The sequence below is a fragment of the Daucus carota genome, chromosome 7 (genome assembly GCF_001625215.2).
Source record: "Daucus carota subsp. sativus chromosome 7, DH1 v3.0, whole genome shotgun sequence".
NCBI classification, from domain to species: domain Eukaryota; kingdom Viridiplantae; phylum Streptophyta; class Magnoliopsida; order Apiales; family Apiaceae; genus Daucus; species Daucus carota.
Genome location: NC_030387.2, coordinates 20,955,865 through 20,968,329, shown reverse-complemented (window position 1 = coordinate 20,968,329; position 12,465 = coordinate 20,955,865). Strand labels below are relative to the sequence as shown.

Here is a 12,465-nt window from a genome sequence, read left to right as displayed (position 1 = left end):
AAGATAGATAGAGGCATCAGATTGATGCTAGCTCCCAAGTCGCACAGACACTTATCAAAAGAAAACTTCCCGATAGTGCAAGGAATAGTAAAGCTTCCCGGGTCTTTAAGCTTAGGTGGCAATTTCTGTTGAAGTACAGCACTACATTCCTCCGTTAAAGCCACGGTCTCTAAATCTTCGAGCTTTAGCTTTTTTGAAAGAATACCCTTCATGAACTTAGCATAACTAGGCATTTGCTCGAGTGCTTCAGCAAACGGAATGTTGATGTGAAGCTTTTTGAATACTCCTAGGAATTTACCAAATTGCTTGTCCAGCTGCTGTTTTTTTAACCTCCTAGGAAATGGAGGTGGTGGATATACTGGTTTTGACATCGGAGCAGCTGCAGGAATAGCCTTATCCTTTTCAACAGTAGGGTTGGTGCCAATTGTATTTGAAGGAACTTCTGCTGGAATTTCTTGCGATTCATCACCCTGATCTAGTACTAATGTTGAGGTAGGCCCTGTTGTAGTTTTTCCAGATCTCAGCGTAATGGATTGGACTTGCTCTTTAGGATCCCTCTTACCTGGTACCTCTGTATCACTAGGGAGATTCCCCTGTGGTCTGCTTAGTAAAGCATTAGCTAACTGACCGACTTGTGTCTCCAAGGCTTTTAAAGTTACTGCTTGACTCTTGTACATGAGCCTTAGCTCTTCCATGTCAGACCTTTCGTTAGCTGACTGCCCATGATTCTGAAATCCCGGGGGGTGATATGGCTGTTTAGGCGCATACTGTTGTGAATTTCCAGCCTGATTATACTGTTTAGGTCCCTGTTGAAATCCTTGTTGAGGCTGATTATAACCCTGATTATTACTCCAGCTGAAATTCGGATGATTTCGGTTGCTAGGATGATAAGTAGCTGGAGCAGGCTGTTGACTTCTCTGAAAGTTGCTCACAAATTGCGCTGATTCACTAGAAATGGCACACTGATCAGTAGCATGAGCACCAGCACATAATTCGCAAATAGAGATTGGCTGTTGAATTCCTTGGTGAGCCAGAGAATCAACTTTCATCGTGAGAGCCTTAAGTTGAGCTGCTATAGCTGTAGACGTGTCAAGATCAAGAATTCCTGCTACCTTCCCTTGAGTAAGTCTTTGAGTAGGGTTCTGATATTCATTAGCAGCCATCATTTCAATGAGATCATAAGCTTCTTCATAACTCTTTGCCCATAGTGCACCTCCAGAAGCAGCATCAAGCATAGGTCTGGATTGAGGTCCAAGACCATTATAGAAACTGTTTATTTGCATCCAATCCGGCATGCCATGATGGGGACACTTCCTTAGCATCTCCTTATATCGCTCCCAGGCTTCACAGAATGTTTCTCCTGATTGTTGAGAGAATTGAGATAGAGCATTTCGTAGTGCAGCAGTCTTTGCCATGGGGAAGAATTTAGTGAGAAATTTCTGAGCTAGATCTTCCCATGTAGTGATCGAACCAGATGGTAAAGAATGTAACCATCCCTTAGCCTTGTCTCTGAGTGAAAATGGGAAAAGCCTTAGCTTCACAGCTTCATCAGAGACGTCATTGAATTTGAAAGTGTCACAGATCTCTATAAAATTCCGTATATGCATATTGGGGTCTTCAGTAGGAGAACCCCCATACTGTACCGAGTTCTGGACCATTTGAATAGTCCGTGGTTTGATTTCAAAGGCTTTGGCTGCAATTGCAGGCCTGACAATGCTCGATTGGATATCATCGATCTTTGGCATAGAGAAATCCTTCAATGCCTTGCTGTCCGGTTGTGCTTCAGGTTCTGGCATTGTTTCAGAATCAGAAGAAGTAGTAGAAGATGAATCAATTGCTTTCTTACGGGTCTGAGAACGTGTTTGCATAAACGCGACCCCAGTACCTGAAATAAAGAAAAGAAGAAAAGTGAGAAGAGAATAGAATCCTAGTCAGTGAATCTTAATGCACACTGATGACAAGTACATAAACTAATTAATTAACACCGAGTCCCCGGCAGCGGCGCCAAAAACTTGTTCGGTGAAATCTACACGCAAGCGCACGTGATCACAAGTAATATATTAAGTTCGATCCCAAAGAGACTGGTGAATTAAGAATACGCACCTATGCAACAATGTATGATCAATTATCACTGCCAAGACAATTAACAAGGATTGGTTTCTTTTATACTAATAATTAAAATTACTAATCAAATTCAGAATAGGAAAACACATGGGATTCTAATTTCATTATCGAATTCATCTAGAATTGAAATTACTGATTAACATGTGACTGTTGATCCTAATCAGACAACACGAAAGTAATACATGCCAACTCTCGTTGCACATATATCATACCAATCAAAATCCACAATTAAGATAGAAATCTCATGGACACCAACAAAGCTCAGACCCTATATCTCTATAGCGGTAGTGTAAGCAGAGAGGTTTAATAACAAGTTGTCTATCGTGATTACACAGGGTGATAAAAATAGTTCAAGTTTATCACAAATTATGTTTCATTCACATAATCCTATGTTTACATGGCAAAGTTCTAAATTCAATCATCCACTCTCGCTTCAGAAAGAATTAACACACAACTTAGAAGTTAGCTACGCTCCTAAGAAGAATGAGCACGGCTCATGCAAAGAACTCAACATATGTCACACAATCAAGTAATTACATTCGTTACTGAACTACGTCGATAAATCCATTAGAATCCCATGAAGGCGGTTAGTTCATAATCGAACTAATCGACATCATGGATTCTAATGATAACATGGTAATTAAAAGACAAGAGTTAAAAGGAATAAAAATGCTTGAATTAATAATAAAGATCACACGTTACAGATTTGATGTTCACGATCTCGCTCGAAACTGTCACTTCCTCGCGAAGAACGATCTAATACAAACTGATATTGTGCTTGAATGAATAATCTCAGAAAAAACTACGATACTGTTCTCTACTTAAAACTACTTCTATGAGGCTAGGGTTTTTACACACGAGAAATTAAAATGCATTGACTAAGTCAACCGGGCCTCGTCCGCTGCGAAAATCCATCAGAAAAGCTTCAAAAATCGGCCCGGGGGAGTTCTGCTGGGCGCCACCGCGCTAGACTAGCGCGGGCGCGCCAGTTGACCCGAGGATAGCGCGGGCGCGCTAGTGGTTAGCGCGGGCGCGCTAGTGACTGTGATGGCCGCCCTGTTTCTTCATGTTCAGCTCGTTCTCGCGTGCATGTCCTTCCTCGCTCCTAGTACCACTTCCGTAGGTGATCACGGTTGCATTTAGCATATGCAACAAGCCCTTTAAACCCCTAGATAGCTCTAGTGGACGAGTGTGTTCTCGTGAGGGTTTGTAGAAGATGTACCCACAAAATCCCAAGCCGTGATGAATCCATAATTCTCCATTCTTGCAATTAATGCCCAAAAACACCCTAAATTGATAGAAAATCACTTCATCATCTCAACTCGTGACCTGCACAGAAAAACAATAAAAACATATCAAAAGACACTAAACACTTAAGTACAACCAACCAATTTAAGTGGAAATGAAGGTCTATAAGTGTGTATAAATACCACTTATCACAAGTTGTCAGAGTCAGAAGGGATACCTGACTGTAGCAGTGGATTGTCAGTGTTGGTGAAGAGTTCATCAATATCCACCATCACATCAGCTGCAGTGGTTTGAACAGGAGTATTCACTTCATCCTCAGAATCAGTAGAATTATCCTGTAATGAATCCTCTCCTTCAGATTGAGCATTGTCATCTGAGGATGTCTGTGCATCTTCCACTATCACTTCCTCTTCCATTTGAGAAGTTTGAGTCTCAGGGATATTAGCTTGTTGAGATGACTCAGTGACTTCTTCAGCTTGTGTTACAGGGGCCTCCTCTTCCTGAACCACTGGATCAGCAACATTTTGAATGTGTGGTGGAGGCAAGTTCGGGTTGTTTAAGAATTCTTGCATTGCCTCCGGAAGAACCACATCCTCATTGTTTGTGTAGTTCTGATGGTTTTCCAGCATGGAGATCACTCTTGTTGACATGAAGGAGCAGATAACATTGTCTATATTATGATAGACAGCTCTTTCAGCAGGAGTCAGTAGCTGGTTCAGCACTATCTGGAAGAACCGAGGATAAAGAAGTACATTCCTGTTCTTCCTTAAGCAGTCCTGAAAAGCTCCCATTATCAGATGTCCCAGATTGATTCTTGTGTTCTGAGCTATTGCAATTCCAATTTCTTGATTGAAGATGGTAATCCCATGGAACCCTCCAGTTTTTGGTGCAAATACATGAGAGATGGAATTAAAGAAGAAATTCCATTCTCGAGGTAAGTGCTTCACATACATTTTCCCTAGAAGATCACCATTCTCCCTCTGGCAATGAATAGCAAAGAAGAAGTTTGTCCTTTCAGCCCGGTCTGGAACAGCTTCAAAATTTTCAGTTGGCAGATGGAGTGCATTGTTCAGGGTGTGTTCAGTTATCATCAGTGTTCGTCCCTGAATGACACACTTGAGTCCAAATACCTGTCCTTCATTTACAACAGAAGACAGAAGACAGAAAATCTCGAAGTAGAGATTTGTTAAGATAAACTGACTCTGTCATAGCAAATCGTGCAAATGAAAATTCTGACATATATCTAACCCAGCGTCGATAATTCGCTTGCGTAATTAAATTATTATTTTCAACAATAGTGAAATTTGTTTTCGGAATCTCAAAATTTGCATCCATTTTTAATTAGAATTAAAAATGATTATAAATTTCGTTTCACGCATAATAACGAACAAATTTCAACTTATGTCACGAAAATAATTAAATAATAACGCTCCGTAAAACCCTAATTCCAAGAATTTTAGAATTCGATGAAATTCAAGTATGTTATTCTACTCGAAATTCTAAGAATTATGGTATCGGTCTCGCAAATTATTGATGCCAAAAACACGTATAAATCAGTCCAAGAATGTCAAGAGTTTCGAAAAAGCACTAACGAAAAACAACGATGGATCGTTAATATTTTTATATGAAGTGAAAGCTCTCGACTAGGTGAATCCAAAACAGGTCTCAGATCACAAAATGGACAAGAAAATAAGGGTGTTTTGTTCGATTGAACAAGGCGATGCTCGGAGATTTTGAATGGCAGTGGGAAGTGGTTTGCGTGTGGATATATCTGTGTATGTATATGGCTGAAGATGAAAAAGAAAAGTGCCAAGTGCGGTACATATACTTCTACAGATGTGAGGCGCAACTTGGTGAATGACCAAGTTGCCCCTCATAGTATATACTGGGAGGACAGAAGGCGCAACCAACGAAAAGTCCAAAATACCCTCTATACACACCCCTGTGTATAGAGGCGCAAACTCGTGTGACTTAGAAAAATCTAAGTCACCTTCAGTAGACACAGTGGCCAGAAAGGGAACCATTGGCGCAACATTTGACTTGGTCAAATGTTGCGCTTGGTTCAACACGGTTTAAGAAAACTTAGAATTAAATTCTAAGTTGAAAATAATCAAACATACACCTCTTAAAACCTGGGCGCAACATTTGACTTTAGTCAAATGTTGCGCTTAGTCATAAGCGTTCACAGAATTTTTTTGAGATTAACTCAAAAACACATGACTATCAATTGTATCAAATTTATTTTAATTAAGAACAAAATAATTTGATACAATAAAATCACAATTAAATTAAATGAGGTTTTAACTAAATTAACTTTAGTCAAACAAAATTTAATTAATTATGCTGCAATTATTTTAATTAAAATTTAATTAATGGACAACTAGAAATAACTTGAATTGCTTCAAATCCATTAATTAAATACAATTAAAATATGAATTAAATAAATACTAATATTCATTAATTGAATATAAGCACTTAAATAATTCAAGAAAATTAATTCTAAATATCTACCACTTAGCAATTAATCACATAATCACATAAAGTCATGCAAATCATATAAGTCATGGCAAATGATTAAAACTAATTATCAGATTAATATGTAAAATACTGGATGCACTTTGTAAATTCACAAGTCCTGAAAATATGTACATTTTAAAACTTGTGAACTTACGAACAAATTGCAGTTATTTCTTGTCTAATTAATTAGACATATTTAACATCCCAAGTTCACCAACCAGTCTAGAGAAAGTGGATTCGTCTAGTGGTTTAGTGAAGATGTCTGCAATTTGTTGATCAGTAGGTACGAAGTGTAACTCTACTGTTCCATTCATGACATGCTCGCGAAGGAAATGATACCTGATATCAATATGTTTTGTCCTGGAGTGTTGAACAGGATTGTTGGCAATGGCAATGGCACTCGTGTTATCACACAGAATCGGAATTTTATCCAACATGAGTCCATAATCTTGTAGTTGATTCCTCATCCACAAGATTTGAGCACAGCAACTTCCAGCAGCTATGTATTCAGCTTCCGCTGTAGACGTAGACACGGAGTGTTGCTTCTTGCTATACCATGACACCAACCTTCGTCCAAGAAACTGACAGCTTCCTGAAGTACTTTTCCTATCAGTCTTACATCCTGCAAAGTCAGAATCTGTATAGCCAACCAGATTAAAACCTGTATCTTTAGGGTACCAAATCCCTAGATTGGGGGTTCCCTTAAGATACCTAAAAATACGCTTAACAGCTATAAGATGTGACTCTTTAGGATCAGCCTGGAATCTAGCACATAAACAAGTTGCGAACATGATATCTGGTCTACTAGCAGTTAAGTATAAAAGAGAACCAATCATACCTCGATACTTCGTGATGTCAACTGACTTACCAGATTTGTCCTGATCAAGTTTGACAGCAGTTGGCATAGGGGTTTTGGCAGTAGATGCTTCTTCCATTCCATATTTCTTCAGAAGGTCCTTGATGTATTTAGATTGGCAGATAAAAATACCGTCAGGCTTCTGAATGACTTGAAGTCCTAGGAAGAAGGACAATTCTCCCATCATGCTCATCTCATACTTGCTCTGCATTAACTTAGCAAATCTCTCGCACAAAAGATCATTAGTAGAACCAAATATAATGTCATCGACATATACTTGTACAAGAATTATATCATCCTTATGTTTTTTATGGAAAAGAGTTTTATCGATGATACCTCTGGTGAAACCATTTTCAAGTAAGAACTTGGAAAGAGTGTCATACCAGGTTCGAGGGGCTTGCTTCAGGCCATAGAGTGCTTTGAAGAGAAAGTATACGAAGTCTTCAAATTCCTTGTCTTCAAACCCAGGGGGTTGTTCAACATAGACTTCCTCTTCTAGAGCACCATTCAGGAATGCACTTTTCACATCCATCTGATATACTTTGAAGTTGGAGTGTGCAGCAAATGCTAAGAACATCCTGATTGCTTCAAGCCTAGCAACTGGAGCATAGGTTTCATCATTATCAATTCCTTCTTCTTGTGAATAACCCTTTGCAACCAGTCTTGCCTTATTCCTCGTAACAATACCATCTTCATCCAGTTTGTTTCTAAAAACCCATCTAGTGCCAACTATAGATTTTCCTTTAGGTCTTGGCACCAGCTTCCAAACTTTCTGCCTTTCGAATTGATTGAGTTCTTCCTGCATTGCAAATACCCAATCTGGATCACTTAGAGCCTCTTCAACTTTCTTTGGTTCTATCTGAGACAAGAATCCAGCAAAATATTTATTCTGAGTTGCTCTTCTAGTCTGCACTCCTGTGTCTGGATCACCAATGATTTGTTCAACAGGATGGTCTCTACTCCATACCCTTTGTCTTGGCAGATTCAATCTTGATGATTCACCAAAATCATAGTTGTGTTGAGTGTGATGACTAGTGGATCCACTTTGACTTACTCCCCCTGAGCTGATGTAGATTCTATTTGATGATCCTCCACTTTGACCACTGTGACCATGATGATCATTTGTATTGTTGCCAATACTTCCTCCAGATGGTTCAGGATCAACATTTCCTTCATTTGAATTAGGTTCCCTTATATCAGCTTCAGGTTGATCTTCTCCTAAATAGATGTCTTCTAAATTCTCAAACTCCAGAGAATCAGATTCATTTTCTTTTTGGAGACTTGGGAGTTTGGTATCATCAAATCTTACATTGATGCTTTCAATCAGCTTATCGTCATTGATCAGATAAACCCTGTAGGCCTTAGACTCCAAAGAATAACCCAGAAATATGCCTTCTTCAGCTTTGGCATCAAACTTTCCCAAATGCTCTTCTTTTAACACAAAGCATTTTGCACCAAACACATGAAAGTAACTCAGTGATGGTTTTCTGTTGGCCATTACTTCATAAGGAGTCTTATCCAAATCCTTGTTAATCAGGGTACGATTTTGAGTGTAGCAAGCAGTGCTTACAGCTTCAGCCCAGAAATAGATTGGAAGTCTTGATTGACTAATCATTGTCCTTGCTGCTTCAATCAAGGTTCTGTTCTTCCTTTCTACGACACCATTTTGTTGTGGAGTCCTTGGAGCTGAATACTGACGAGAGATGCCCTTATCAGTACAGAAGTCATTAAGAACAGCATTACGAAATTCTGTTCCATTATCTGATCTGATTGCCCTTACTGGCAGATTTGCTTCCTTTTCAATCTTCTTGATATGATCAATGATGACGAGTGCTGCTTCATCCTTTGAATGTAAGAATAATACCCATGTGTATTTTGAGTAGTCATCGACGATCACAAGAGCATATCTTTTCCTTGATATAGAAGGAATGTTGACTGGTCCAAACAAATCCATATGAATCAGTTGAAGGGGTGAACCAATGTCAGTCATGCCTTTGCTCCTGTGTGATGCTTTCTTTGACTTCCCGTTTTCACATGCATCACAGAGTCCTTCTTGACAGAATTCTTTCTGTGGCAATCCTCTCACAAGTTCCCTTTTGACTAAAGAGTTCATAGTCTTAAAGTTCAAGTGTGAGAGCTTCCGATGCCATAACCAACTATCATCAGCAGAGGCCTTGGTGTAGAAACACTTGACCTCCCCCTTACTTGCTGAGTCTATGTCGGCTATAAACAAACTTGATTTTCTTACACCACGGAGTGTAAGATCCTTGTTCTTCCGGTTCTGGATTAAGCAAACTTCCTTCTGAAAGATTACATCGTATCCTTTGTCACAGAACTGACTGATACTCAGTAAGTTATGCTTGAGTCCTTCCACCAGAGAGATATCTTCAATGATGACATTTCCAACTTTCAGCTTACCATATCCCGTTGTAAATCCTTTGCTGTCATCTCCAAAGATTACAATTGGGCCGGTTCTCATCACCATATCTGTGAGCAGGGACTTTTCTCCAGTCATGTGTCTTGAACAACCACTATCAAGAACCCACACAACTTTACTTTTCCTTCCTGTGCCCTGCAATCACAAATGGATTAAACTTTCTTTGGTACCCAGACGTTCTTTGGTCCAGGTGGTTTAGTAGAAACAGGATTATCAACAGAAACTGGTTTAACATGTGCTTGTTCAGAGGTGACTGGACTCTTCTCCTTTTTAGTCTTAGCAGGAGTGCTTTTAGACTTGGAGTTGGGAGTTTCCTTCTTCTTAGAAGGACTAGCAGTCTTTTCCACAGGGGCAACAGAAGGTGCAGGCATATTCATATTCATGGTAGATGGTGCAGAAAAAGATGCATTTAACATGGTAAAACATGCAGATATCATATTCATAGCACATAGCATGCAACCTATTCTACCACATGGCAAATGAACAGCATTCATGTTAACAGTATTAGGCATGCTAGAAATAGAATTGTCTACTTTAATCACTTTACATGCATGAGTAAGATGATTAGTAGAATTGCAATTATTACAAACCTTTCTAGTATTAGAATTCCTAGAATTGGTGTTCTTAGGATCTAACTTGCCATTCCTGTTGTTCTTCTTTTTGTTGGAACTAGTACTTCCTAATCCAGTTTTATCTGAGTCATCTCTGACTTGGGAATTAGAGGGTACATCTTGTGATTCCTGTTTTACTTGAGGCTTAACAACTTCCTCATTTTTCAACTCTTCCTTGATGACAAGGTCTTCTTCTATCAGAGGTTCTGTTTGTGCCATTCTAAAGATAGGGGTCTTGGTGTTCTTCAGAATTTTAGGTATATTTGTTCCTTCAGGAGCATTCTCAGTTCCTGCTGAAACAAATATGCCTTCATTCTCTTTTCTCTTCTTTCTTTTAGCACTTTCCAAAGAACTATAGTCAAGGCCAATAGCAACCTTCTTATCAACCCTTTGACTATCCAAGATCTCTTTCTGTAGAAAAGCAGAATTCTGATAGGCCCTAAGCTTAGTTTCTAGGTCAGCAATCTGAGACCTAAGGGACTCCTCAATTTCTGCACTACACTTCTCCTTATTCTCTAGATATTCAATTCTATCTTTAAGGTTAGTGTTCATGAGTTTCTCTAAAGCTAATTCATCTACTCTTTCTTCAAGTTTAGCTATCTTTAGAGAGAGACTACAGTTATCTGATTCTGAAGCCAATAAACTAGTGTGCAAGTTATACATCTCTTGACCTAGTTCATTTATAGTCTTTTTATAATCAGCAGTAGTCATGTCATCAACAGAAATTTCAGGAGATACCTGAGATGGAGATTCCTCGACAGTGTCAGCCATTAATGCAAATGCATAATTGCTCTGGACAGGTTCATCATCAGAATCTGTGTCATCCCAGGTTTTTCCCTCAGCAATGTAAGCCCTTCCTTTGTGCTTGGCCACCATTGCTTCCAACTTAGCTTTTAGCTTCTCATTCTCTTTCTTCAGATCCTCATAAGAATTCTTCTTATCATATGAGTTGCTTCTTTCTCTGACAGGAGCCGCTTTGGGTTTCCTGCACTCTGTTGCAAAGTGCCCTAAGTCATTGCAGTTGTAGCATCTGACCTTGCTCTTGTCATACATGTTTGGTTTGTGACTGCCAGTATTCTTTGACCCTGAACCTGAGTATCCTCCTTTACCCTGAAACTTGTTCCCTGAAGCTTTCTTGTACCGGGGATTTTTCCTGAACTTGATATGCTTGAACCTTGCAGCCATATAAGCCATTGACTTATCTTCCAGCTGCTCCAGCTCTTCTTGAGTGTAGAACTCATCCTCCGGTTCATCAGAAACTTCATCAACTTCAGCTTCTACAATCTCAGTAATGGTAGAAGGATAGTCAGCTTTAATGGATGAACAATCACTCTGAGCAACAGTGTGATCATTGATACCATATTCAACTAATTGTTGATAACCAAAGTATGGTTGATCAGCAATAAGTGCAGTGGTCTTCTGTAAGGCCATACTCTTGGATTCTGTTGATCCACCACCATATATGATCTTTCTTTGTTCAAGTTCCATCTCAAACGTCTTCAGTTTTCCAAACAGCTTTTCCAAAGTCATAGTTCTGAAGTCGCTTCTTTCCCGGATGGTCTCTGTCTTTACAACTAGATGGGGTGGCATCACAAATGAGAACTTTCTGTTAATCTCTTTCTGTGGATAAGTCTTTCCATGTAGTGTGAGTTCATTCAACAGCAACATGAACCTTTCATAGATTTGAGAAATGTTCTCCCCAGGTATTGCCTGAAATGCTTCATATCTGGCAATTAGCATATCGTATCTATTTTCCCTGACTTCTTCAGATCCCTCCATCAATGCCTCTATAGTGTCCCACATCTGCTTTGAAGTTTTCAGACTCAGTATCAGATGTGTCATAGTCTTGGTCATTGATTCAACAATTATAAGTTGCAGATTATGGTCATGTGCAATATACTCCTTATCTGTCTCAGTGTATTCGCTTTTCTCTTTGGGAACAGACTTCTGTGGAATACGAACACCATTTTCAACAGATTCAGGAATAATCTTCATAGGCAAAAACGGTCCATTTTCCAGAATCCCAATGTACATGGGATTGGCAACTCTGATGTACAGCAACATCTTCATCTTCCAGTTGTTGTAGTCATCCTTGTCAAATGGAGGTACTTTGATTCCTAACTTGTGTGTCGACATTGTTATCAGATAAAATTACGATTGTACGGACAGCTAGCTTTTCAGATTGGTTACGGATCTCAGATCTGTATATCGATCAGCTAAGCTCTGATACCAATTGTTAGGTCCAATCAGACGTAGAAGGGGGGGTTGAATACGTCGTACCAATTTCTTCGATTTAATTTAATTGCAGATAATCTTTGTTTCAGTCCATGTTAAATCAATCGTAAATAAATAACTCCAGCAAGTCGGGGAATATTCTTGTATTAGAAATAATCCTCGGGTGCTACAAATTCCAACACAAGTGTCGGCTGCAGAGACTACAATCACTCTATTACAAACTCTCGATAAATACGATCTTCTAATTTTAACTCTCGAGAATGTGTATAGTGTGTGCACTTACAAAGTGTGTAGTTGTTTTCAAATGAAAACATCAACCTCTATTTATAGGCTTTCCAACAACTAACCATGGTTAACGAGTTCGTCCTGGACGACTTGAGTTCGTCCTGGACGGATTCGATTTATCAGAAATAAACTAACTCCCAAATAGCAATGAT

General features: G+C 39.2%; 1 non-coding gene across 1 annotated transcript; it reads left to right on the top strand.

Annotated features, from left to right (window-relative positions):
* The first annotated feature begins 1,293 nt into the window (after nt 1-1,293).
* On the top strand, nt 1,294-1,400 carry LOC135148180 (small nucleolar RNA R71). Its single transcript, XR_010286072.1, has one exon. It is a non-coding gene; the product is annotated as a small nucleolar RNA R71 (small nucleolar RNA).
* The last annotated feature ends 11,065 nt before the right edge of the window (nt 1,401-12,465 follow it).